The sequence below is a fragment of the Rattus norvegicus genome, chromosome X, assembly GCF_036323735.1.
Source record: "Rattus norvegicus strain BN/NHsdMcwi chromosome X, GRCr8, whole genome shotgun sequence".
NCBI lineage: Eukaryota > Metazoa > Chordata > Mammalia > Rodentia > Muridae > Rattus > Rattus norvegicus.
The window spans coordinates 151,719,908-151,745,984 of record NC_086039.1 but is presented as its reverse complement, the minus strand read 5'-3'; the positions used below and the strand labels follow the sequence as shown (position 1 = coordinate 151,745,984).

The following is a 26,077-nucleotide window of genomic DNA, read 5'->3' as shown; positions in this document are numbered from 1 at the left end:
AGATTTGCTCAAAAAATGTTCCCAACAAAGAGAAGTCTTCATATATGAACATGATCTATTCACATCCATAATTTGAAACTTAAAGGTAATTCATTCTCCCTCCTGGGAGAGGGTAAACCAATTTTCTACAGGTGTGAAGGCCTTGAGCAGCTACCCATTCTCTGCAGATGATCCTATATCCATGCACATTACAGACAATGTTAAGTTGACTTAGTAAATAAAAAATAAAGAACACACGAAATCAGGAGAGGACAAAAGGTAGGGGGATAGGAAAAAGTTGGAGAAGAAGCCATGGGAAAGGGATATGATCAAAACTTCAAATGCATGTGTAACTCGTTTCCAAAAAACGAAAGAGGTAATCTTTCATCAATACCATATGAACTCATAATATGTTCTTCATCACAGAACCATGTTTCATTTAGTTACAATATAACTAGAACCTGACCATTCTTTATCAATTCTACTGCAAGCATCACCATTTCTCATTTGCATGGTTTCAGGGAATTTTTTCAGTGCCCATGTGTCTAATCTACAATCTAAAGTCAGAACACATAGGCAATTTATTATAATGCAAAATTGTGGATTTTTTGTACAACATGCAAAGATTAAGTTTCTCAAAGTTTCATGATGTAAGAAGAAACCCCACAGATTTTACAATATTTATAAGTCTAGATGAATTCCACTTTTCTGGCATGTGCATACTTACCTTTTTTCCTACACTTTTATACCCTTCCTCCAGCTATTTTCATGGCTACTCATTCTTTTCAAAGGAACTCTGTCCTATCCTATTACAATTAGCTACTTCAATTATATTTTCATATTAATCTCCTTTACATTTCATCTTCATAATGATTATCATCTTCACAATGAAAATAAACTATTTGTATAGATACAACATTTCTAATATATAGAGCATGGCAAGTTGTAATTAAGAAACTATAATTATTATTACCATTATTACATCGTAGTATGAATAGTTTGGTTTGATGGTCATAGAAATGTGAAGCTTTATTAAATATTAGTAGTTCTACATTTGGGACATCAAAGAGTATTACCACCGATCAGAGAACATTAGGTGTACTGATGTCTCTAATAATAGACTAGTTCAACTATGCACATTTGTTACCCATTAAACTCTAGCTGTTTTAGGTTTCTATTAAATGATTTAATAGATAAACTAAAATCAGTTAGCTCAAACTTTATCTTCAAAGGGAAAATACTAGTTTTCTGCTCTACAAAGATACACTATCATGATTTGAAACAGCAGTGATCGAGATAATTACACTAGTCCTTTGAAAGTGCCTGAATACTCATATGAGACCTCTTTCTAGAGTCCAAGGGTAATTATCTTCTAACTTTGCTTCGACTTTGATCAAACAGCCTTAAAAGCCAGTCATAGGAAACAGGCCTGGTTATTTCATTGTCATTTATAGCAAACCCAGGGTGCATTTTCTCTTTGTAGATTTATTTGAAAGTCTACGAAACTGTCATGGGGCTGTAGACAGCCCTGATCAGATAAGCCCTGCTTATATGCATGGTATTTCAAGAAAACTCTCCAGCTGCGGTGAAGGAGTTCAAACCACAAGCACAAAACATATAACTAGAAAAAAAGGAACACTTGAGAAAACTCCTCCGAGTGTCATATTCTTGCCTTTAGTTGCTCTCGCTTAATAGATCTCTCAGTTCATGAAGAGCTCAATTTTTATTTCTGAATACTTTTACAGAAGAAAAGGAAATATAGTCCTTTGTAGGTTAAATAATAAGCAAATATTATTCTCTAAAATAAATTTGAAAATAAAACTAAACTCTAGTGTAGATCATTGTCATTGGTAATCATTTTATCTCAGCATACTTTATCTTATTTTTTAAAAGCGATTTTATTTGTATGAGTACACTGTAGCTGTCTTCAGACACACCAGAGGAGGGCATCAGATCCCATTACAGATGGTTGGGAGCCACCACGTAGTTGTTGGGAATTGAACTCAGGAGGTCTGGAAGAGCAGTCAGTGCTCTTAACCACTGAGCAATCTTTCCAGCCCTATCTTTCCATAGTCTAAACTAGCACGGCAGCTTGTCTGTCCAACACTAAAATGTACAACATGTCTCAAATGTAATCAATCTTTTTTTTTCTAATGTGTTTTTTTTATTAACTTGAGTATTTCTTATATACATTTCGAGTGTTATTCCCTTTCCTGGTTTCCGGGCAAACATCCCCCTCCCCCCTCCCCTTCCTTATGGGTGTTCCCCTCCCAACCCTCCCCCCATTGCCGCCCTCCCCCCATAGACTAGTTCACTGGGGGTTCAGTCTTAGCAGGACCCAGGGCTTCCCCTTCCACTGGTGCTCTTACTAGGATATTCATTGCTACCTATGAGGTCAGAGTCCAGGGTCAGTCCATGTATAGTCTTTAGGTAGTGGCTTAGTCCCTGGAAGCTCTGGTTGCTTGGCATTGTTGTACATATGGGGTCTCGAGACCCTCCAAGCTCTTCCAGTTCTTTCTCTGATTCCTTCAACGGGGGTCCTATTCTCAGTTCAGTGGTTTGCTGCTGGCATTCGCCTCTGTATTTGCTGTATTCTGGCTGTGTCTCTCAGGAGCGATCTACATCCGGCTCCTGTCGTAATCAATCTTTAGTCACACTCTATTTTGTGAAATTTCCTATTACACATACTCCTGTCTAGAGCAAGAATATGTCCTCTAAAGTTCCCAGAACAATTTCAAAATGGAAAAAGCTACTAATTAGATCCACTTGCACTTTTAAGAAACAATAGATGTTCTATTGTACAAATGTTATAGTTTTACATTTAATGCTACGATCCACTCTGAGAACAGTGACTGAAATAGGAAACAATTTTGTGCTTAATTATGAATACTCATTGGCTCAGAAACATTTGATGGAAAGACTAGTCTTTCTCAGTTAAGTAGTCTGTGTAATGATCTCTCAAAATGTGTGGTATATATTTGTAAGGGCTGCTTCTTGCTTCTATATTAAGTTCTGTTAAATGACTACATCTTTGGCAATAGCGTAGGATATTGTTACTTTAGTTAAATAGTAATCTTCATGAATCGATTTGGTCAGTCTTAGTTTATTCTTCTTGCATTGCTTCACTTTATTCTGTACAAGGCAAAGCATTAATTATGAAACTGTGACCACTTAGACATAATTAAGGTTTGTTATTTGGACTTATTATTCAAAATTAACATAACACAAACAAGAAATATCAATTGAAACTGAAGGAAAAGTAGTTGAAAATATTCAACACATGTTCATGATGATGGTGATGCCTTTTATGAATTTAGGATTGGAAGGGAAGAACTTAAAAACAACATTCAACTTAGTAAAAAATATTTCTGGAAAATTTTATACCTGCCATTATACTTAATTTTGAAATAATATATATCATTCTTCAAATCTGGAAGAAGCCAATGATGTAAAATTTTCTTGTTAACTATTATCATTTTGAAAACTGAAATAAGAATAGAAAACAAACAAAACCATATATACTGAAAAGGAATAATAAAATAATGTTTACTTTAGAAAGACATAATAATCAACATAAAAAGATCAAGCTTTCTCCAAAACTTTTTTCCATAAAAGTAAAAATGCATGTTCAGTGTCAGTTCAGATTTCATATATTATATGAAAAGCAAGCATTTCCTATCGAGCAGCATGAACCTAATTGAAGTGAAACTAGTAATGTGGCATATCGGTAATGATGCTTAGCAAAAGGAACAAAATCTGGATAATAAAAATATAGTGTTAATTTAAAAATGAGAGAAATTCTGTATTTATGAATCAGAAGACAACTTGGTATTACCCAGTTATAGGCTCAAGTCCTATAACTGATTCCTATTAAAATCAAAAACAGTTTCTTTGATCATTTTAAAAATAAATGCAACAAAGTACAGAGGCACCAAAATAAATGGTAATGCCATCAAAGTAAAAGAAATTAGAAAGAAAAACCTAGGTTATTTCTGAGGTATATAATTTTTGAACATGCATATGCAAAGTTAGAGGAACATTAAAGCAGCGAAGAAACTAAAATGGAATTGTGGGTAGCATTATTTATGGCTGTATGTAATTAACATAAATTTGGCTTAAATAGGACACATTTATTGTCTCAGATTTTGCTAAGTAGTTTTAGTCTATTTTTCATCGTACAATGAGATGTTCAAGATTCTTAAGGCTGAGTAATTTTTTCCAGGAGCAATGTTTATTTAGTTGATAATTCTGAATATTTCAAGGGAAAGTTAAAAGCACTGGTTTTGCTCTGGTGAGAACTTCATGTTATTAGCATCATGATGTTGGGAGTTCATGTTAGAAGAGACCTCAGGTCAAAATAAATAGTTAACTTCCACATTGAAATGATAGAATATTCATCAAATAAATATCTGCATTATAAAACAGCAAAGTAAATAATCAGTAAAGGACATAGTAAGATCTCAATCAGACACATAGCCTCAGGATGTCCTATCCCCATCTCTTTCTTATTGTTTACATGTTTACCAACTCAAGATATTCTGGCAGCATTTCACATTGCTGTGTTTTTGGACTTTTGAGGTTTTCCACACAGCTTCAATCCCATGCTCTCATTAGGCTTCCATCAAACTCCATAACAAACTCCAGCATCCCAATGCTTTCTTTTTGAAATACTGGTAATATCACTCACAAGCACACAACTCTTCTTGAAACCATCATCATTTTTATGCTATAGAGTCTGAATTTGTATTAGTGCAAAGGAAATCTGTTTAAATCATAGCTGTACTGGCCATAGAGTAGCTTGCCAGAATACCAGGGCTCCAAGGTAGTCATGTTTAAGTGATTGAGTATCATACATAAATTTATTGTTTAGAGCTTCAGGATTTCCAGGACACAGATTTACCTTAGAAGTGGTTTGGACTTATAATTGGAAGGAAAGACAATCTTAAGGATATCTGAAATTTCTTCAGTTTCTTTTCCAATTTCTCTAATGTCTACCATTCCAGCAAATATGTTTACACCAGTACCCTATGAAGCATTTCCTTTGTTCTTTTCCTAATAGGACAGCAATTGAAAGACAGCCACTGGTATACACTTAATCATTAAGACTCACTGTAAATTTATGCTAAATTGTGCAATAATACCCATACCACAACCTGAATACTGTTTAGTTTGGAAATGTTCCCAGTCTTTTGTTCTTTGTTTCACCATTTGCAAACATCTTCAGCATGGACACATTACCAATGGTGGTATTACAAGGGTAATGTTTATTTTTAATTCGAATCAAGTTCTCATTTCCATCAGTGTTCTGGTCTAGATCACTTACCTGAGCCCTAAGGTGTTCTAGGTTTTCCCAAACTCACCATCTATTTAAGGAACTCTATTTTATACAACCAATAAATTCCTCATAAACTTGATTCTGGGAAAATAGAGAATAGCAGTGTTTTTACTTCTTTTACTTTATAATTTGAGCAATTTGCTTATTCAATGATTTTCTTCTATTTTATGTCAAATACTTGCTAATATTTCTTCTGGACAAAATACAGATTTAAGTATTTCTAGAAGTATTCATCCATAGTCTACCTCACTCCACTAAATGCTTCATTTGGGTTGATTTTCCATTCCAGTGTTTACAAACAGATTAGGTTAATGTGTCATATCCACAACTCCTATCATACGTCTAAGCGAAGCTATAGGACAAACAATGAGGACCATCCATGTCTATATCTAGGACACCAACAAATAGGATTGTGACATCTGAATAGCAAGATTTTTTTACTTGCTTGCTTTGAGGAAAAATGGTTACATTGAGAAAACAGCCCGATTTACAGGACTATCTACATCCTTCTGCATGCTCATTTATCATTCTAGGCCTTGCCTTCTTATTTCAGATCATATAATACTTTTATTTTATATTTTAAAAAAGGTGATGTTTGAGAATCATAATTGTGTGCAGGCTTCAGAAAACATCATCTCATTGTACTCTCATAGGGCTTCTTATTAAGCACTAAGCAAAATAAGTAGAATGAGAAATTATATATAGCAAACAGTTACTGGGAACTAAAGTGAACTACAAATATGAAAGTTTCAAAAATTGAGAGTAGTGGTTTCCTTGGATGAAGATACAGGGATTAAGTTATTCTTTTTAGGAAAGAGAGACAGTTATGGACTGAGAAGACAGTATCTGATGAAATGGAATCAGAGTCAGATAATTTTGATGGATATGGAGGAATAAGTGCTTTGAAGAAAGAATAGTAATCATTAGCTACATAGAGAATTACAGCAAAAAGAAAACATAGAAAGACAACTAATAAAATTCACTTGCCATTGACATGTTGGAACATGTGACTTTGAGGCATGAATGCATTCAAGAACTTCATGGCTTTCGAGGTAATATTGGTGTTAGATGGTAAGAACTTAGTTATTTAATTAACATGTCAATCTCAAGCCTGATGTGTTATACTGAGATGGAATTTTCATAGTGGAATTAATGTTCTCAAAGTTTTTTTGCTACTAGGTTTTAACTGATTTCTGCATTTAAGATTTCTTGTCAGTTTGATTTTCGGGTTTTCTTATGTTACCTGTGTCTCTATAATTGCCATAAATTAAGCCCATATACATTAGCATTATTATAGGCATTTCATAGTCTCATCTCACTCTGATTTAGCATTTTAAAATAGGATATGCAGTTTTATTGCAGTTTTCCATCTTTCTAGAACATCCACTCATTTACTTCTGTAATACACACAGTAAGTAGATGTTGATCTTTGGCACTGACATGGTCAATGCTAGCAAAGCAGAAATAACCCAAACTAAGCTTTTTTCTTCATGAGAATTATGTCCTGCAAAATAAGTATTTCAGTAAAAAGAAGGTATGAATTCAAGTTTGATAAAATGAATTTGATTAAACATTAAAATTTAAATAATAATAATCACTTCATTACCATTACTTTGAGAAGAATTTTCAGTTATTTGTCTCATAACATATGAGTACTTTTTCAAGTACCTGCACTAAATTTGCTCAAAGAGGAAAACATACTATGAATTTGTGTTTAGTGGATGTATGTTCTCTTAAAACCATTTTAATGATAGAATTCCATTAATTTTACATTAAAGTATTTCATTTTTGCATAGAATAAGAAAATCTGTATATCTTACCCACCTTACACATACTCTTAAATACCACTAATTTAAATTTAATAAACTTTCTGAAAATTAAAAATTCACTACTTTTGTTAAAGGAGAGTAACAGTAGAAACAAATTTAGTTATATATATATATATATATATGATATGTTTTCCCCAATGTGAAGATAGAAAATTTCATTGTTATAATGAAAAGATACAATTTAAATCTGCACTTAAATTGGTCTATGACATATTTGGTAAATATTTCTTGTTTTTAATGGCATGCCAAATGCACTTCCCTCATGTTTCCAAGAGTTTAAGACTAGCTTGGTCTATATAATGAGTCTCAGACCAGCCAGACTATACCGTGAGACCTTATAATATTAAGAAAAGGAAGAAAAGGAAAAAGAAGAAGAGGAGGAAGGAGAAGAGGAGGGGGGAAGGGGAGGGGGGAGGAGAAATAAGAAGAGAAAGAGGAAGAAGAGAAAGAAGAGGGACAAAGGAAAGAAGGGAGGGAGGGAGGAAGGAAGGAAGGAAGGAAGTGAAGGAGGGAGGGAGGAAGGAAGGAAAGAAGATAAGCATCAGTTCAAAATAATGCTAATGGTTTGCTGTTTGCAGTTTCTTGAACAATAACCTGCTACTTCATCCTTGTATTCTCCCCGGTGAACTAGTTACATCCAACTTTAGTGCTTAAAGGGGAAAGACGCTATAAAACTGCAGAGATGGCAAACTTTTTAGACAGCAGACTATCATAGCTTTCGAATCGCCTCTGTATAAACATAGTAGTGGAAAGCTGCTACCTTATGTCTTAGAATTGAATTGGTTTTGTTTTCCTTTTGCAGGACAGAGTCTCATGCAGTTCAGTCTTGTTTTGAACTTCTGATCCTTCTCCCCAAATTTCTTAATGCTGGGATTATAGGTATAGGCTGCCAGTGTCTGCCTCTGTATCTGTTAAGCTGAGGCAGAGCCTCTCAGGAGACAGCTATATCAGGCTCTTGTCAACATGCACTTCTTGCATCTGCAATATTATCTGGGTTTGGTGTTTGACTACGGGAGGGATCCCCAGGTGGGGCAGTCTCTGGATGACCTTTCCTTCAGTGTTTGTTCCACACACTGTCTCCATATTTCCTCCTGTCAGTATTTTTGTTCTCCCTTCTAAGAAGGTCTGAAGCATCCACACTTTTGTCTTCCTTCTTCCTGAGCTACATGTGGTCTGTGAATTGTATCTTTGGTATTCTGAGCTTTTGGGCTAATATACACTTATTAGTGAGTGCATACAATGTGTGCTCTTTTGTGATTGGGTTACCTTACTTACTTCTTATATTGTTCATTCCTCATTCTTATGAATGTTCCATTTCGTCTACCTGATTAGATCTCAGTTTTTGTAAAGAAGGACTACTGCTGTGTGCTTAGAACTTCAGTGAGCACTAAGGTTCATCTCTTCCTTGCATGTTTTCAATCTGTTGCTGACTCTTTGGAGCATATCTTTGAGAAGATGTGGCAGACCCAGTTTGTGAGTGAAATCTATTTTCTGCATTGGAGTTGGTTGTGTAGAGTACAAGCTTCTTTTTAATACTTCTTATATTAATTGGAAAAGAAAGATACACAGAGTGAAGATGATTGCATCAGAAATACAACCTACTAAGACTCACTGTCTATAGTTGTTCAAACTTCCACGTCAGAATACCAAAACACAAATGGTTAACACTCACACAGGAATAGAAAGTGGAGAACACTTGAGAAGTGTTTGTGCTAGTGTTCTGAATAAATCCCAGTGACTACGCACAACATGAACAGATATATTGGCTAATTTAGAAATTCAGAATTGGGTGTGTAGTCATAATTTCTTTTGATGTGCTGGATGCTGTCCCCTATTTCAGGGAAGTGTAATGATGCATGAAATGAAATATGACTGCCCCACTTTCAAGTGGAGTGACATATACCATTCTGTGGGTGCTTTCGGTATACCAGGTTACTTGTAGATGCAAGTTTACTTACAGAACAAGTATGCTATCTTTGCAACACCTTTTTGAAAGACTCCATCCAGCCTTCTCCAAAATATTTTCTTATGTAAATTTTCAGAGTAAACCATAGCAACTGATCTTACAATTACTGATTTCTTAAATGTTAATTTTGTATCCAGTCACTTTGCTGAAGATGTTTATTAACTGTGGGATTTCACTGGTAGAATTTTTAAGGTCATTTATGTAGGTTATCATATCATCTCAAAATAGTAATACGTTGCCTTCTTCTTTTCTAATTTGTATCCCCTTCACCTCATTTAGTCATCTGATTTCTCTGACTAGAACTTCAAGTACTATATTGAATAGATATGAAGAGAGTGGGCAGCCTTGTCTTGTCCTTGATGTTAATGGAATTGCTTTAAGTTTCTCTCCATTTAATTTGATTCTAACTATCAGCTTGTTATTGCCTTTATTGTATTTAGTTATATGCTCTGTATCACTTATCTCTCCAATGTTTTTAACATGAATGGTGTTAGATTTGTCAAAGGCTTTTCCAGTATCCAATGAGATGATCGTGTCTTTTTTTCTTACAGTTTGTTTATATGGTAGATTACATTAGTGGATTTTCATATGTTGAACCTCCCTGCATCTCTATGGTGAAGCCTATTTTATCATAATGGGTAATGTTTTTTGATGTGTTCTTGGGTTCAGTTTGTGAGTATTTTATTGAAGATTTTTGCATCAAATTCATAAAGGAAATTAGTCTGAAACTATATCTTTGATGAGTCTTAATGTGGTTTAGATATCAGGGTGACTGTGGCCTCATAAAAATGAGTTTGGCACTGTTTCTCTTGAGGAGTATTGTATTAGCTCTATTTGAAAGTCTGGTAGAATTCTGTGCTAAAACTGTCTAGTCCTTTCTTATCCCCTTCAAGTACTATAGTCTATAGATATGAAGAGAGTAGACAATCTCTGGGCTTTTTGTCTGTTTGTAAAACTTTTAATGCCTGCTTCTAGTTCCTTGAAGGTTATATCTATTTAAATTCTTTATCTGATCTTGAATTAAATTTGTTAAGTGATATCTATCAAGAAACCCATTCATTTAGAGTAGATTTTTCAAATTTTGTCATTTTTGAAGTAAGAGCTAAAGATTCTTTGGATTTCCTTTGTGCCATGATGTTTCTCTTTTCATTTCTCATTTTGTTAATTTGAATATTCTCCCTCTGCCTTTTAGTTAGTTTGGCCAAAGGTTTGTCTAGCTTGTTGATCTTCACAAAGGAAGAGGTCTTGGTTTCATCGATTCTGTGTAGTGTTCTCTCAATTGAAATTAGAACTAGAAGTAGTATGTGGAATGGGGGTAGGCCATGTATCTCTGTGACTAACTAAAAACCTAGGGCAATGGAACCTCCCAGGAATCTATGAGGGTACAACTAACTCGGACTTCTAGCAATAGGGATATGGAATGGCCATCTCCTGTATACAGGCAAAACTTCAAATGGAGGAATGGGGACATCAACCCAGATACAAACCTCCCACCCTCAATTTGTCCTGTAAAATGTTTGGAGCAGATACTGAAGGAAGGGCCATCCAGAGATTGCCCCACCTGGGGATCCAGCCCATTTGCATACAATCATCAAACCCAGACTATATTGCTGATGCCAAGAAGTGCATGCTGACAGGAACCTGATATAGCTATCTCCTGAGAGGCTCTGTCAGAGCATGACAAATAAAAAGATGGATGCTCGCAGCCAACCATTGTTCTGAGAATGGGGTCCCCATTGGCAGAGATAGATAAAGGATTGAAAGAGCTGAAAGGGTTTGCAACCCCATAAGACCAACAATACCAACCGAACAGAGCTCCCAGGGACTAAACCACCAACCAAAGAGTACACATGGACAGACCCATGGCTCCAGTTGCATATGTAGCAAAGGATGGCCTTGTTAGGCACCAAATGGAAGGAGAAGCCCTTTGTTCTGCCAAGGCCTAACATCCTCCCCCACTATAAGGGAATGTCAGAGTGGGGAGGCAGGAAGGGGTGGGTTGATGGGTGGGGGAACACCCTCATAGAAGAAGGGGGAGGAAGTATGGAGTAGGGGGTCTATGGACCAGAAACTGGGAAAAGGGATAACATTTGAAATGTAAATAAAAAATAACCAATAAAAAAATGGAGCAGAAATTGAGGAAATGACCCAACCTGAGACCCATACTATGATAGAGAGCCAATTTCTGAGAATGCTAATGATACTCTGTTGTGTTTGCAGACAGGAGCCTAACAAAACTGTCCTTTGAGAGGCTCCACCCAGCAGCTGATGGAAACAGATGCAGATACTCACAGCCAAACATTAGGCAGAGCATATGGAATATTGTGGAAGAAGAGGAGGGAGGATTGAAGGAGCCAGAGAGATCAGGGACAAAGCAAGAAAACCTACAGAACCAACAACCTAGTGCTATAGGGACTCACAGAGACTGAACCACTGACATGCATGGGAAAGACCTATGCTCCCTACATGTATGTGACTGGGTCTTCATGTGGGACACCTAGCAGCAGGAACAGTGGCTGTCTCTGATACTGATGCCTACCTTTTGATCCTTTTCCCCTAACTGGGCTACTTTGCCTAGCTTCAATATAAGAAAATGCACCTAGTTCTACTACAACTTGATATGTCAAAATTGTTTGATATTCATGGGAGACTTCCCCCTTTCTGAAGGGGAGAGAGGTCAGGATAGAGTATGTCTGGGAGGAGAAAAGGGAGAGGAAGCTTTATGATATAAAGTAAATAAATTTATTAATGAAAACATTTTCTTCTTTGAACAACAACAAACTACTTTTATAAAAATCTATATACTTTTTGTAGGTCAGCTATTAGAGCCAAGAGCAAGACTTTAGTTTGGTCATAATGGTCCCACTTTCTTATGGATTATGTTTTTTAAAAACTATTCATGTTTTAGAGGAAAAAGTTTCCTATACCATTTCTGAAATCTTTGAAACAGTTTTTTTCATATTTTATTGGATATTTTATTTATTTACATTTCAAATGTTATCCTCTTTCCTGGGTTCCCATCCACAAACCCATTCCATATCCCTGCTTCTATGAGGGTGCTCCCCTAACCACCCACCCACTCCAGTCTCAGTGCCCTAGTCTTCCCCTACACTGGGGTATCTAGCCTCCATAGGACCAAGGCACTTGCCTACTATTCATGCCCAACAAGGCTAGCCTCTGCTACATATGCAACTGGAGCCATGGGTCATTCGATGTGTACTCTTTGGATGGTGGTTTAGTCCCTGGGAGCTCAGGGAGTTCTCGTTGGTTGAAATTGTTCTTCCTATGATGTTTCAAACCCCTTCCGTTCCTACAGTCCTTCTCCAGCAGACCTCCTCAAATTTGTCCCTGATTTTCTGTGTCTTAACCTCTCTCTTATTTATTAAATCTTTTTTCTTTCTTCACAGGTCTAGATATTCTTTTGACTTTTATTGAGTGGCAAATAATTTATAAATTTAATAAATTTATACATAATACTTCAAAAGCTTTTAATTATTATAATTTTGTTTTGTTACTTTCTAAAAGTAATTTACCTTCTGTTTTCATCCAAGATTTTTGTTTATTTGTTTGTTTTGTTTTGTTTTGTTTCTTGAGACATCTATATGTAGTCTTGGTTGTCTTGAAACTTACTTTGTAGACCTAGCTAGCCTGGAACTCACAGACATCTTCCTATCCTGCCTCCTGAGTTTTAGGATTAATGTTGTGGGTTTTCACATTTGACTGTGCATAATTTTTTGATTAATGTAACTAAATAATTTTTAACGTATTCATTAGCCAGGCACCTACAATCTTCTGTAATAAAATATCACATTTCTTCTAATTTATTGGATTCCTGGATCACTCACAGTGGACCTTTTAGGTCACTTATACTAAATATAACTTATTTCACAGAAATATTGTTTACATATATTTTCTCTCATTCTCTGGTTTATTGATTTAATTGTTCCTAACTGTCATTTGTAAAGCAAAAATAAGAGTTGATCATGACAACTGTGTGTGGTTCTTTACTCCAGAATATGGCAATCATGCATAATTAAATGTGATTGACATGTCTGCAGTGGAGTAACACATGCAATATATGGCATGTGCAGTGGCACTGTAAGAGAAGAGTTTTTGCTTAATTGCATGCAGAACCATGAAGACAGGGACATCTCTCCTCTCTCAGCCCTGACCACAGTCTCTGTTCTTCTTCCTGGTCTACATCAGGGAACTTTTGAAAGTAAATTTTATGAAGAAAACTACGAAATGAAAAGGACTCTGAAAAGGACTTCAAAATGATGTTTTCTATTTTTCCTGAAATTCATAAGTACTGCTGCAGAGTTACTTAAACCAGGCAAGATGATATTTTGATGTGTTTGTGATCACCTCAGTGAATAACAATTATAATTTATTTAGCCTAAACTGTTTTCTAGAAACAAATTTGTTAATTTATTCCTCTTTATTATATTTCTATTTAATGAATTTATTTATTATCTATTTTTGAGAAGGAGTCAAGGACTTTAGCACAAGCTGGCATAGTAAGTGCGCATGCCTCCACAACCTAGAAAATGGTGTCAAATCTTCCTTCAGAGCTAGAGACCCAGTTGTTTATGGATTACCTGATATGGGTGGTGGAGAAACAAAATGGCACACAAGTGGCATGCTTCTTTCTGAATTGCAAATATGGCTCTTGAATTCCCTCTGTTTCTTTCTGTTTTCCATGTAGCAAGATGTTTGCCAGTGTGATACAAGACTAACATTGTAATCAAATGGAAGCAGAATGACCTGGTGATTACTATTTATGCCTATTTAGTCAACAGGGTATGAGGATATGTTTACCTTTAAATCTAATTGTTTAATTATGAAAAAATATTAATGCTGTTTTGTTCTTGAGACATGATCTTACAATGTACCACAAGTAGACACTGAACTCATGATCCTCCTGATGCTGCTTCCCAGGTACTGGAATTTCATGCATGCAACCTATCTTGACATTTTGTATACCTGTAGACTTTTATTCTATGACAGAACCTAGTGTCACTACCATTATTAAAATCTGTTTAACAAGTCCTACATACTAATTTCCTTCTCCAATTCCAAGGATTCTTCTTAACTATACCTTATCCAATGATCTGTGTTATGTGATATCTAACATGATTCTAAAAATATTTTTCTGAGATGACTCATCAGCATATGTTCTCATTCTCTTAGAAATATGTTTGGATCATTTGTGAGCCACTAATATATGAGGAATTCTTAGAATTCAGGTAAGTGTAGGTATTCTCTGGATTGTTTAGCTATTCATTTCTTTTTACTTATTGTGATATATGTTCACTTTTACTTTTGGTGTCTTTACAGCATCTGTTCCTAACACTCTGACAAGAGTGAAACAATGTTTGAAACACAGACTGAGGAGAGAGAGAAGTTTAAGTTAACACCAAAACAATCCATTGGTTTGTTATTTAATCACTCAATAGAGTACAAATCAATTGAAATTATGAGGACAGAATCAGGTGTGTGTGTGTGTGTGTGTGTGTATGAGTGTGCATGTTTGTGAGTGTGCATGCTCCTGTGCATGGGCTCTGTGAGTGTATGTGTATGTATGTATGTATGTATGTATGTATGTATGTATGTATTTATAAGTTTTATTCTCCTCATGTCATGTGCTACCATAAGTTATAGAACTTAAAAGTTTAATTTTCAATATAAATGAAATAGAAAAAACTTGCAATAACAGTTTTTTGTTTAAGTATTAACATTTATATTACTTAAATATGTATGTTATTATAGTTTTAAGTTTATCTCCATGTCAACTATAAATATTAAATATTTTTAATGTTTATGCGATCCATACATTTTTTTTCAATGAGCTATGATTGGAGGTGGCCTGAAACATGAATTATTGTTGACAGGCTTCACTCTTAGATATATGAGGAACTTTCCTACTCTACATTCTGTTGAGCAAACCTAAATTTGAGTCTAAAAGGGCTTAATGTCATGGAAGTTAAACTGAATTTGTGTTCCATAGAAATTATAATGACATGGATTAGGTGTAAGATTTATATCTGTGAGTATAAGTTTGTTGTCTGAAGCCAAGGATACTGACAATATACTGGGGGAAGCCTGAAGTCTGGATCAGAAAGTCCTTTCCTACACCTATATAGGTCTTTTATAGTACTGCCTATATTTTCTTCTATCAGTTTTAGTGTTTCGAGCTCTCCATAGTGGTCTTTGACTCACTTAGATCTAATTTGATACAAAGGTGATAAATATGAGTCTAATTTCACCCTCCTGGTGTGAACATCTAGTTTTCCCAGCAGCGTTTGTTGAAAATGCTTCCACTTTTTTTTCCACTGTGTACCATAATTGTAATTATTGTCTCTTTTGAAAACACCAGAAGGCTGTAATTTCTAGAACTCATGTTTGGGTCTTTTATTTTATTCCATTGGTCTATATATTTATTTTTGTTCCGGTATCATATTGTTTTTATTGCTACAGCCAAATGTTAGATCTTGAAGTCTGGAATAGCAATCCCTCTAATATTATTCTTTTTGCTTTGGATTGCTTTGGTTTTCCATGGTCTATCCAGAATTTTAAAAGTACAAAAAAAACAAAGTGTCAAGGAAACAAATTACCCAATTAAAATGGGCTAGTCAATTTAAACAAAGAATTTTAAATGGAAGAAATAAGAATATGTAGGAAATACCTCAAAAATATTCATCATCCTTAGAAATAGGTGAAATACAAATTAAAACAAATTTGAAATTTCATTTCACCCCATTAAGAATGACTATGATCAAATAACAATTGACAACAAATGCTAGCAAGGTTGTAGAGAAAGAGAAACTCTTATTCACTGCTGGAAAACTGAAGCAGTCATTACAGAACCAGTGTGGAAAATCCTCATAAAGCTAAAAGTAAATCTTCTACATGATTCAGCTATAACAGATATCCACTCTATAGATACTTGCTTAGTAATGTACATTGTTGTCTTATTCACAATAGTCAGGAAGTGGAAAAACCAAAATGTCATTCAGTGGATGAATGGATTATGAAATGTGGCACATATATACAATGGAATATTATTGGGCCACAAAGAAAAGCAAAATCATGAAATTTTCAGGTGAAGGTATGTCTCCAAAATATGATTATATTGAATGAGATATATCCAGATCCAGAAATACAAACACTATATGTACTCTCTAATCAGATGTTCTTAGTTCCAAATCCTTAAGAAATAATAATATTTTGTTTATCTAAAACTATACATATATAGGATGTTCAAAGTGAAGCCACTTGAGCTGAGAAAAACCCAGTACCATAGACTAACAAAAAGCCTAGTATCAAGCATGAGAAATATCTTTTCACATGGTTGATCATTTTAGATCCAAGTGACTCGCAAAGCAATATAGATTGTGGGTGGTTTCCCTGATTAGCTTTTAGGAATGAGGGTGGGCCCCCAGTGTTGAAGACATCTCATACTTAAGACACAAGTCTGTGGTGTCACTAAAAGGATCCAATCTGGGTCTTTCCCACTATCTAGCTTCTGTGGTTCCAGATAATATGATACAGGCTGCCAAGGGAGAGAAGCAATTAAATAGTCTAACCCAGCTGCAACACCTATGAACCACAACATTTTCCAACATAACAAGATATGCATGGTGGTATAGTAATTGGAACTCACATGTTAGTGGCAATCAAAAGCTATTTAATAAGATTTAAGGCCCACTTAACAAGAGAGAGATCATGTTTGGCACTGGAAACCTAGCCAGCTTCTATGGTAAGCGAGGTCATAGATTTAAAAAAATCTACCATCATTTTGTTGTACTAGCAAAATACCTTGCTATAAAGTTTAAGTCTTATCCTTATACCCACAGGTAAATGTAGTTACCACAACTCACCAAAGAAGCTTCTCTTTACTATCATGGAAAGCACAGCTGGAAACAACTCAGCCCCAATGGATAACCATCTCCATCACAGCTCCTGTGTCAGGGAACACTGTGGGAAAGGAGTCTGAAAGATTGCAAAATAGAGAATAACAGGAAGCCTGCTGGGAAATACTGTCTCTTAGAAATGGCTGCATAAACAAAACAGAATAATGGCAGTATCAGTGGATATGCTAATATGGAAGGGGAAATTTTCAAAGCATCTACATTAGAAAAAGAACCAAAGGTGACTAATATAATGCTGTGAGAAAAATTAGCCTCTCCCACAGATGAGCCCATATTGGTTTTTCATTACAGCGAACTATATGCATACCAGAAAAAAAAGAACTAGGGTGCTCTGTGTGTGTGTGTGTGTGTGTGTGTGTGTGTGTGTGTGTGTGTAAAACATTAATAATGAAAATGAAGCAATCAGCTTGAGAGTTGATAGGAATGTTGAAGGCATTTGAGAGAGGGTAGCTGAGAAGGTCCAAATGGAAGTAGGTGAGAGAAAGTGATATAATTTTATTTCAATTAAAAGCATTTTAAGGACACAGGTCTTCCTGGTTGCTGCTGCCGCAGCGAGCCCGTGGGCATTACCCCGCGAGCGAACGTGAGCCAACTTGTCTGCTGCAAGAAAGCTGCCTGGTGAAATCGGGAAACGCTGCAAGAAAGCTGCCTGGTGAAATCGGGAAACACAGAGGCAGAATTACTCTAGGACCGGGCACGACCTGAGTTTACCGGAAGTCCCACACCCGCGGATCCCAGCCCGCAGCAGCTCTCTGCTCACAGACCCGTTGGGAAAGAGACCTCACCGCCTGGTCAGGTGGGCACTCCTGAGGCTGCAGAGCGGAAGAGACCACCAACACTGCCCACCCCTGCCCACATCCCTGGCCCAAGAGGAAACTGTATAAGGCCTCTGGGCTCCTGAGGGGGAGGGCCCAGGAGCGGCAGGACCCCTGCCTGAGACACCGCCAGAACCTGAAGGAAACAGACCGGATGAACAGTTCTCTGCACCCAAATCCCGTGGGAGGGAGAGCTAAACCTTCAGAGAGGAAGACAAGCCTGGGAAACCAGAAGAGACTGCTCTCTGTACATACATCTCGGACGCCAGAGGAAAACACCAAAGGCCATCTGGAACCCTGGTGCACTGAAGCTCCCGGAAGGGGAGGCACAGGTCTTCCTTGTTGCTGCAGCTGCAGAGAGCCCGTGGGCAGCACCCCACGAGCGAACCTGAGCCTCGGGACCACAGGTAAGACCAACTTTTCTGCTGCAAGAAAGCTGCCTGGGGAACTCAAGACACAGGCCCACAGGAACAGCTGAAGACCTGTAGAGAGGAAAAACTACACGCCCGAAAGCAGAACACTCTGTCCCCATAACTGACTGAAAGAGAGGAAAACAGGTCTACAGCACTCCTGACACACAGGCTTATAGGACAGTCTAGCCACTGTCAGAAATAGCAGAACAAAGAAACACTATAGATAATCTGATGGCGAGAGGCAAGCACAGGAACCCAAGCAACAGAAACCAAGACTACATGGCATCATCGGAGCCCAATTCTCCCACCAAAACAAACATGGAATATCCAAACACACCAGAAAAGCAAGATCTAGTTTCAAAATCATATTTGATCATGATGCTGGAGGACTTCAAGAAAGACGTGAAGAACTCCCTTAGAAAAACACAGGAAAACATTAATAAACAAGTAGAAGCCTACAGAGAGAAATCGCAAAAATCCCTGAAAGAATCACAAAAATCCCTGAAAGAATTCCAGGAAAACACAATCAAACAGTTGAAGGAATTAAAAATGGAAATAGAAGCAATCAAGAAAGAACACATGGAAACAACCCTGGATATAGAAAACCAAAAGAAGAGACAAGGAGCTGTAGATACAAGCTTCACCAACAGAATACAAGAGATGGAAGAGAGATTCTCAGGAGCAGAAGATTCCATAGAAATCATTGACTCAACTGTCAAAGATAATGTAAAGTGGAAAAAGCTACTGGTCCAAAACATACAGGAAATCCAGGACTCAATGAGAAGATCAAACCTAAGGATAATAGGTATAGCAGAGAGTGAAGACTCCCAGCTCAAAGGACCAGTAAATATCTTCAACAAAATCATAGAAGAAAACTTCTCTAACCTAAAAAAAGAGATACCCATAAGCATAAAAGAAGCCAACAGAACTCCAAATAGATTGGACCAGAAAAGAAACACCTCCTGTCACATAATAGTCAAAACACCAAACGCACAAAATAAAGAAAGAATATTAAAAGCAGTAAGGGAAAAAGGTCAAGTAACATATAAAGGCAGACCTATCAGAATCACACCAGACTTTTCGCCAGAAACTATGAAGGCCAGAAGATCCTGGACAGATGTCATACAGACCCTAAGAGAACACAAACGCCAGCCCAGGTTACTGTATCCTGCAAAACTCTCAATTAACATTGATGGAGAAACCAAGATATTCCATGACAAAACCAAATTTACATAATATCTTTCTCCAAATCCAGCACTACAAAGGATAATAAATGCTAAAGCCCAACATAAGGAGGCAAGCTATACCCTAGAAGAAGCAAGAAACTAATCGTCTTGGCAACAAAACAAAGAGAATGAAAGCACACAAACATAACCTCACATCCAAATATGAATATAAAGGGAAACAATAATCACTATTCCTTAATATCTCTCAATATCAATGGCCTCAACTCCCCAATAAAAAGACATAGATTAACAAACTGGATACGCAACGAGGACCCTGCATTCTGCTGCCTACAGGAAACACACCTCAGAGACAAAGACAGACACTACCTCAGAGTGAAAGGCTGGAAAACAACTTTCCAAGCAAAAGGTCAGAAGAAGCAAGCTGGAGTCGCCATTCTAATATCAAATAAAATCAATTTTCAATTAAAAGTCATCAAAAAAGATAAGGAAGGACACTTCATATTCATCAAAGGAAAAATCCACCAAGATGAACTCTCAATCCTAAATATCTATGCCCCAAATACAAGGGCACCTACATATGTAAAAGAAACCTTACTAAAGCTCAAAACACACATTGCACCTCACACAATAATAGTGGGAGATTTCAACACCCCACTCTCATCAATGGACAGATCATGGAAACAGAAATTAAACAGAGATGTCGACAGACTAAGAGAAGTCATGAGCCAAATGGACTTAACGGATATTTATAGAACATTCTATCCTAAAGCAAAAGGATATACCTTCTTCTCAGCTCCTCATGGTACTTTCTCCAAACTTGGCCATATAATTGGTCAAAAAACGGGCCTCAACAGGTACAGAAAGATAGAAATTATCCCATGCGTGCTATCGGACCACCACGGCCTAAAACTGGTCTTCAATAAAATTCAAGGAAGAATGCCAACATATACTTGGAAATTGAACAATGCTCTACTCAATGATAACCTGGTCAAGGAAGAAATAAAGAAAGAAATTAAAAACTTTTTAGAATTTAATGAAAATGAAGGTACAACATACCCAAACTTATGGGACACAATGAAAGCTGTGCTAAGAGGAAAACTCATAGCGCTGAGTGCGTGCAGAAAGAAACAGGAAAGAGCATATGTCACCAGCTTGACAGCACACCTAAAAGCTCTAGAACAAAGAGAAGCAAATGCACCCAGGAGGAGTAGAAGGCAGGAAATAATCAAACTCAGAGCGGAAATCAACCAAGTAGAAACAAAAAGGACCATAGAAAGAATCAACAGAACCATAAGTTGGTTCTTTGAGAAAATCAACAAGATAGATAAACCCTTAGCCAGACTAATGAGAGGACACAGAGAATGCGTCCAAATTAACAAAATCAGAAATGAAAAGGGAGACATAACAACAGATTCAGAGGAAATTCAAAAAAAAAATCATCAGATCTTACTATAAAAACCTATATTCAACAAAACTTGAAAATCTTCAGGAAATGGATAATTTCCTAGACAGATACCAGGTATCGAAGTTAAATCAGGAACAGATAAACCAGTTAAACAACCCCATAACTCCTAAGGAATTAGAAGCAGTCATTAAAGGTCTCCCAACCAAAAAGAGCCCAGGTCCAGACGGGTTTAGTGCAGAATTCTTTCAGACCTTCATAGAAGACCTTATACCAATATTATCCAAATTATTCCACAAAATTGAAACAGATGGAGCACTACCGAATTCCTTCTATGAAGCCACAATTACTCTTATACCTAAACCACACAAAGACCCAACAAAGAAAGAGAACCTCAGACCAATTTCCCTTATGAATATCGACGCAAAAATACTCAACAAAATTCTGGCAAACCGAATCCAAGAGCACATCAAAACAATCATCCACCATGACCAAGTAGGCTTCATCCCAGGTATGCAGGGATGGTTTAATATACAGAAAATCATCAACGTGATCCATTATATAAACAAACTGAAAGAACAAAACCACATGATCATTTCATTAGACGCTGAGAAAGCATTTGACAAAATTCAACACCCCTTCATGATAAAAGTCCTGGAAAGAATAGGAATTCAAGGCCCATACCTGAACATAGTAAAAGCCATATACAGCAAACCATTTGCTAACATTAAACTAAATGGAGAGAAACTTGAAGCAATCCCACTAAAATCAGGGACTAGACAAGGCTGCCCACTCTCTCCCTACTTATTCAATATAGTTCTTGAAGTACTAGCCAGAGCAATCAGACAACAAAAGGAGGTCAAGGGGATACAGATCGGAAAAGAAGAAGTCAAAATATCACTATTTGCAGATGATATGATAGTATATTTAAGTGATCCCAAAAGTTCCACCAGAGAACTACTAAAGCTGATAAACAACTTCAGCAAAGTGGCTGGGTATTAACTCAAATAAATCAGTTGCCTTCCTCTATACAAAAGAGAAACAAGCCGAGAAAGAAATTAGGGAAACGACACCCTTCATAATAGACCCAAATAATATAAAGTACCTCGGTGTGACTTTAAGAAAGCAAGTAAAAGATCTGTACAATAAGAACTTCAAGACACTGTAGAAGGAAATTGAAGAAGACCTCAGAAGATGGAAAGATCTCCCATGCTCATGGATTGGCAGGATTAATATAGTAAAAATGGCCATTTTACCAAAAGCAATCTACAGATTCAATGCAATCCCCATCAAAATACCAATCCAATTCTTCAAAGAGTTAGACAGAACAATTTGCAAATTCATCTGGAATAACAAAAAACCCAGGATAGCTAAAGCTATCCTCAACAATAAAAGGACTTCAGGGGGAATCACTATCTCTGAACTCAAGCAGTATTACAGAGCAATAGTGATAAAAACTGCATGGTATTGGTACAGAGACAGACAGATAGACCAATGGAATAGAATTGAAGACCCAGAAATGAACCCACACACCTATGGTCACTTGATTTTTGACAAAGGAGCCAAAACCATCCAATGGAAAAAAGATAGCATTTTCAGCAAATGGTGCTGGTTCAACTGGAGGGCAACATGTAGAAGAATGCAGATCGATCCATGCTTATCACCCTGTACAAAGCTTAAGTCCAAGTGGATCAAGGACCTCCACATCAAACCAGACACACTCAAACTAATAGAAGAAAAACTAGGGAAGGATCTGGAACACATGGGCACTGGAAAAAATTTCCTGAACAAAACACCAATGGCTTATGCTCTAAGATCAAGAATCGACAAATGGGATCTCATAAAACTGCAAAGATTCTGTAAGGCAAAGGACACGGTGGTTAGGACAAAACGGCAACCAACAGATTGGGAAAAGATCTTTACCAATCCTACAACAGATAGAGGCCTTATATCCAAAATATACAAAGAACTCAAGAAGTTAGACCGCAGGGAAACAAATAACCCTATTAAAAAATGGGGTTCAGAGCTAAACAAAGAATTCACAGCTGAGGAATGCCGAATGGCTGAGAAACACCTAAAGAAATGTTCAACATCTTTAGTCATAAGGGAAATGCAAATCAAAACAACCCTGAGATTTCACCCCACACCAGTGAGAATGGCTATGATCAAAAACTCAGGGGACAACAGATGCTGGCGAGGATGTGGAGAAAGAGGAACACTCCTCCATTTTTGCTGGGATTGCAAACTGCTACAACCATTCTGGAAATCAGTCTGGAGGTTCCTCAGAAAATTGGACATTGAACTGCCTGAGGATCCAGTTATACCTCCCTTGGGCATATACCCAAAAGATGCCCCAACATATAAAAAAGACACGTGCTCCACTATGTTCATCGCAGCCTTATTTATAATAGCCAGAAGCTGGAAAGAACCCAGATGCCCTTCAACAGAGGAATGGATACAGAAAATGTGGTATATCTACACAATGGAATATTACTCAGCTATCAAAAACAACGAGTTTATGAAATTCGTAGGCAAATGGTTGGAACTGGAAAACATCATCCTGAGTGAGCTAACCCACTCACAGAAAGACATACATGGTATGCACTCATTGATAAGTGGCTATTAGCCCAAATGCTTGAATTACCCTAGGTGCCTAGAACAAATGAAACTCAAGACGGATGATCAAATTGTGAATGCTTCACTCCTTCTTTAAAAGGGGAACAAGAATACCCTTGGCAGGGAAGAGAGGGGCAAAGATTAAAACAGAGACTGAAGGAACACCCATTCAGAGCCTGCCCCACATGTGGCCCATACATATACAGCCACCCAATTAGACAAGATGGATGAAGCAACGAAGTGCAGACCGACAGGAGCCGGATGAATATCGCTCCTGAGAGACACAGCCAGAATACAGCAAATACAGAGGCGAATGCCAGCAGCAAACCACTGAACTGAGAATAGGACCCCCATTGAAGGAATCAGAGAAAGAACTGGAAGAGCTTGAAGGGGCTTGAGACCCCATATGTACAACAATGCCAACCAACCAGAGCTTCCAGGGACTAAGCCACTACCTAAAGACTATACATGGACTGACCCTGGACTCTGACCTCATAGGTAGCAATGAATATCCTAGTAAGAGCACCAGTGGAAGGGGAAGCCCTGGGTCCTGCTAAGACTGAACCCCCAGTGAACTAGACTGGTGGGGGGAGGGCGGCAATGGTGGGAGGGTTGGGAGGGGAACACCCATAAGGAAGGGGAGGGGGGAGGGGGATGTTTGCCCGGATACCGGGAAAAGGAATAACACTCGAAATGTATATAAGAAATACTCAAGTTAATAAAAAAAACATTTTAAGTAAAGGTCAAAGGGACTGTAATAACTGAAATCCAAATTTTAAGACAGGTGTTTTGATGACTAAATATTTTGAGTTTTCTCTATTTATTCATAAGTATAATTTATCTTTCTTTTAGATGTGGAATTGAATGAACTTTCAGATTAATAGAGGTAAGATAGAATATTGAATTTTGATTCAGTGAAATGCCATGTTTGAGGTCCTGGTCTTTTAAATTGTCCTCAGTGAATAAATTCAGTATGTATGCATGTTTCGATTTTCATTGATTTTTCAGGTTATGCTTTTCTATATTTAAATATATATGTATATATTTGTTTTATGATATTTGCCTCCTTCCTTCCCTGTTTGCCTGTGAATGTTCACCAACTTTCTGTCCATATATCAGTACATCAGAGTCTGTGCTCAGAAAAGAAACTTTGAAATAGTTCTTCTCTATAACCTGACCTCGGAATGAAGGCTGAGAATTCCAGGAATATAAAGAGGAGGGTTGCAGGTCTAGGTTCAAAGGCCATTTCTGTCTTATAAATTAATCCAGGTAGATTATAACTTCTTTCTTTTATCCTTTATCTATTACCATCCTCACAATACTCCTCTTCTTTCCCTTGAAATTTCTAAATCTTTTCTTTTATTTGTGATTTTGGCAATAACACCCAGAACTGTAAAACCTAAGACAAAATAATTTTTACTTGCTGCATAAATATCACGCCAAATTTAACCAACTTTGGGCAGGTTTTACAGGTCCCCAAATCTCCATGAATCTGGAGATTTTCATAGTTTAGCTGAGTCTTTATAAATGGTCTCAAATGGAAATCTGCTCTGCTCTGTTGTTCAATTATTTCTTGTACAATTGATCAAATTTATCTTCATATATCTTCATATAAGACTGTCTCAGATCCTGCAGAGCACTTGAGTCCATGCCACCCACTGCCTCGTACCTATATGTTCGTTTCATCTTCTCTGATAAAGCCCTGTTTGAAAACATTTGCTCGATTGAGACGATATTCCTCAAGATAATTTAACTTTTAATAAATAATTGAATCAGTAACATCTTTTTGGCTACAAGACGTATTTCCAAATGTTTTGGTTAAATTTATATAGGGGATATACGTAGAGGTCTATCTTTGTGGGTATATTAAAATTCTTCCTTCTGCAGAGAGGCTTACAACTTTGAAATGAAAGTTTGAGATAAAGAAGGTTGTGGTGTATGTTGGTGTTCCTTTCACTTCTCATGACTTGAAATTTAATAGACCAATATATTATGAATATTTACCTTAGCCCAGTAAAAGTATAAAGAAGAAAGGGTTGTTTAATAACTTGTAAAACCTGAAAGTCAATGGTGAAATAGGTGAGATTAAACTAACCCTGAGAAATATGAAAGAAGAAAAGCAATATGGGAATGTTTAATTTATCTCTTGTACAATGGTGAGGAACCAGATGTGAAGAAGAAACATCAGATGACTATACAGAAGTAACATGACCAGAGAACCTGTAAGAAAAGCTGCCACATAGAACTATGCTGTGTGATGTGCCCCACTCCAAAAGTGCCAATCAGGATAACTAAAATATGGTTGGCACTTTCTTGAGTGAGGCAATTCACAACATGTACAACTACACATGGTGGCCAAGAAGGCAAGTTTCATGGTGTCTTCACACTCAATTCAGCCATGTGACTATTTTTGTTGATGATGATATTGCTACTGCTGCTACTGCTGTTGTTTTGTATCTATGTAACTTCCTTTAGATAAGTTTCACACCTACCTAAGTTTTGAAGGTACCTGCCCAAGCCTTTCATTTATGATCTTTCATAAAATTGAAACACTTGGCCAGGAAATAGCTTGAGCACATTTGAACAAAAGAATGTAATTATCAT

General features: G+C 36.9%; 1 non-coding gene across 1 annotated transcript; it reads left to right on the top strand.

Moving 5' to 3' along the window:
- Positions 1-13,099: 13,099 nt before the first annotated feature.
- On the top strand, positions 13,100-13,184 carry Mir509 (microRNA 509). Its single transcript, NR_106674.1, has one exon. It is a non-coding gene; the product is annotated as a microRNA 509 (primary transcript).
- The last annotated feature ends 12,893 nt before the right edge of the window (positions 13,185-26,077 follow it).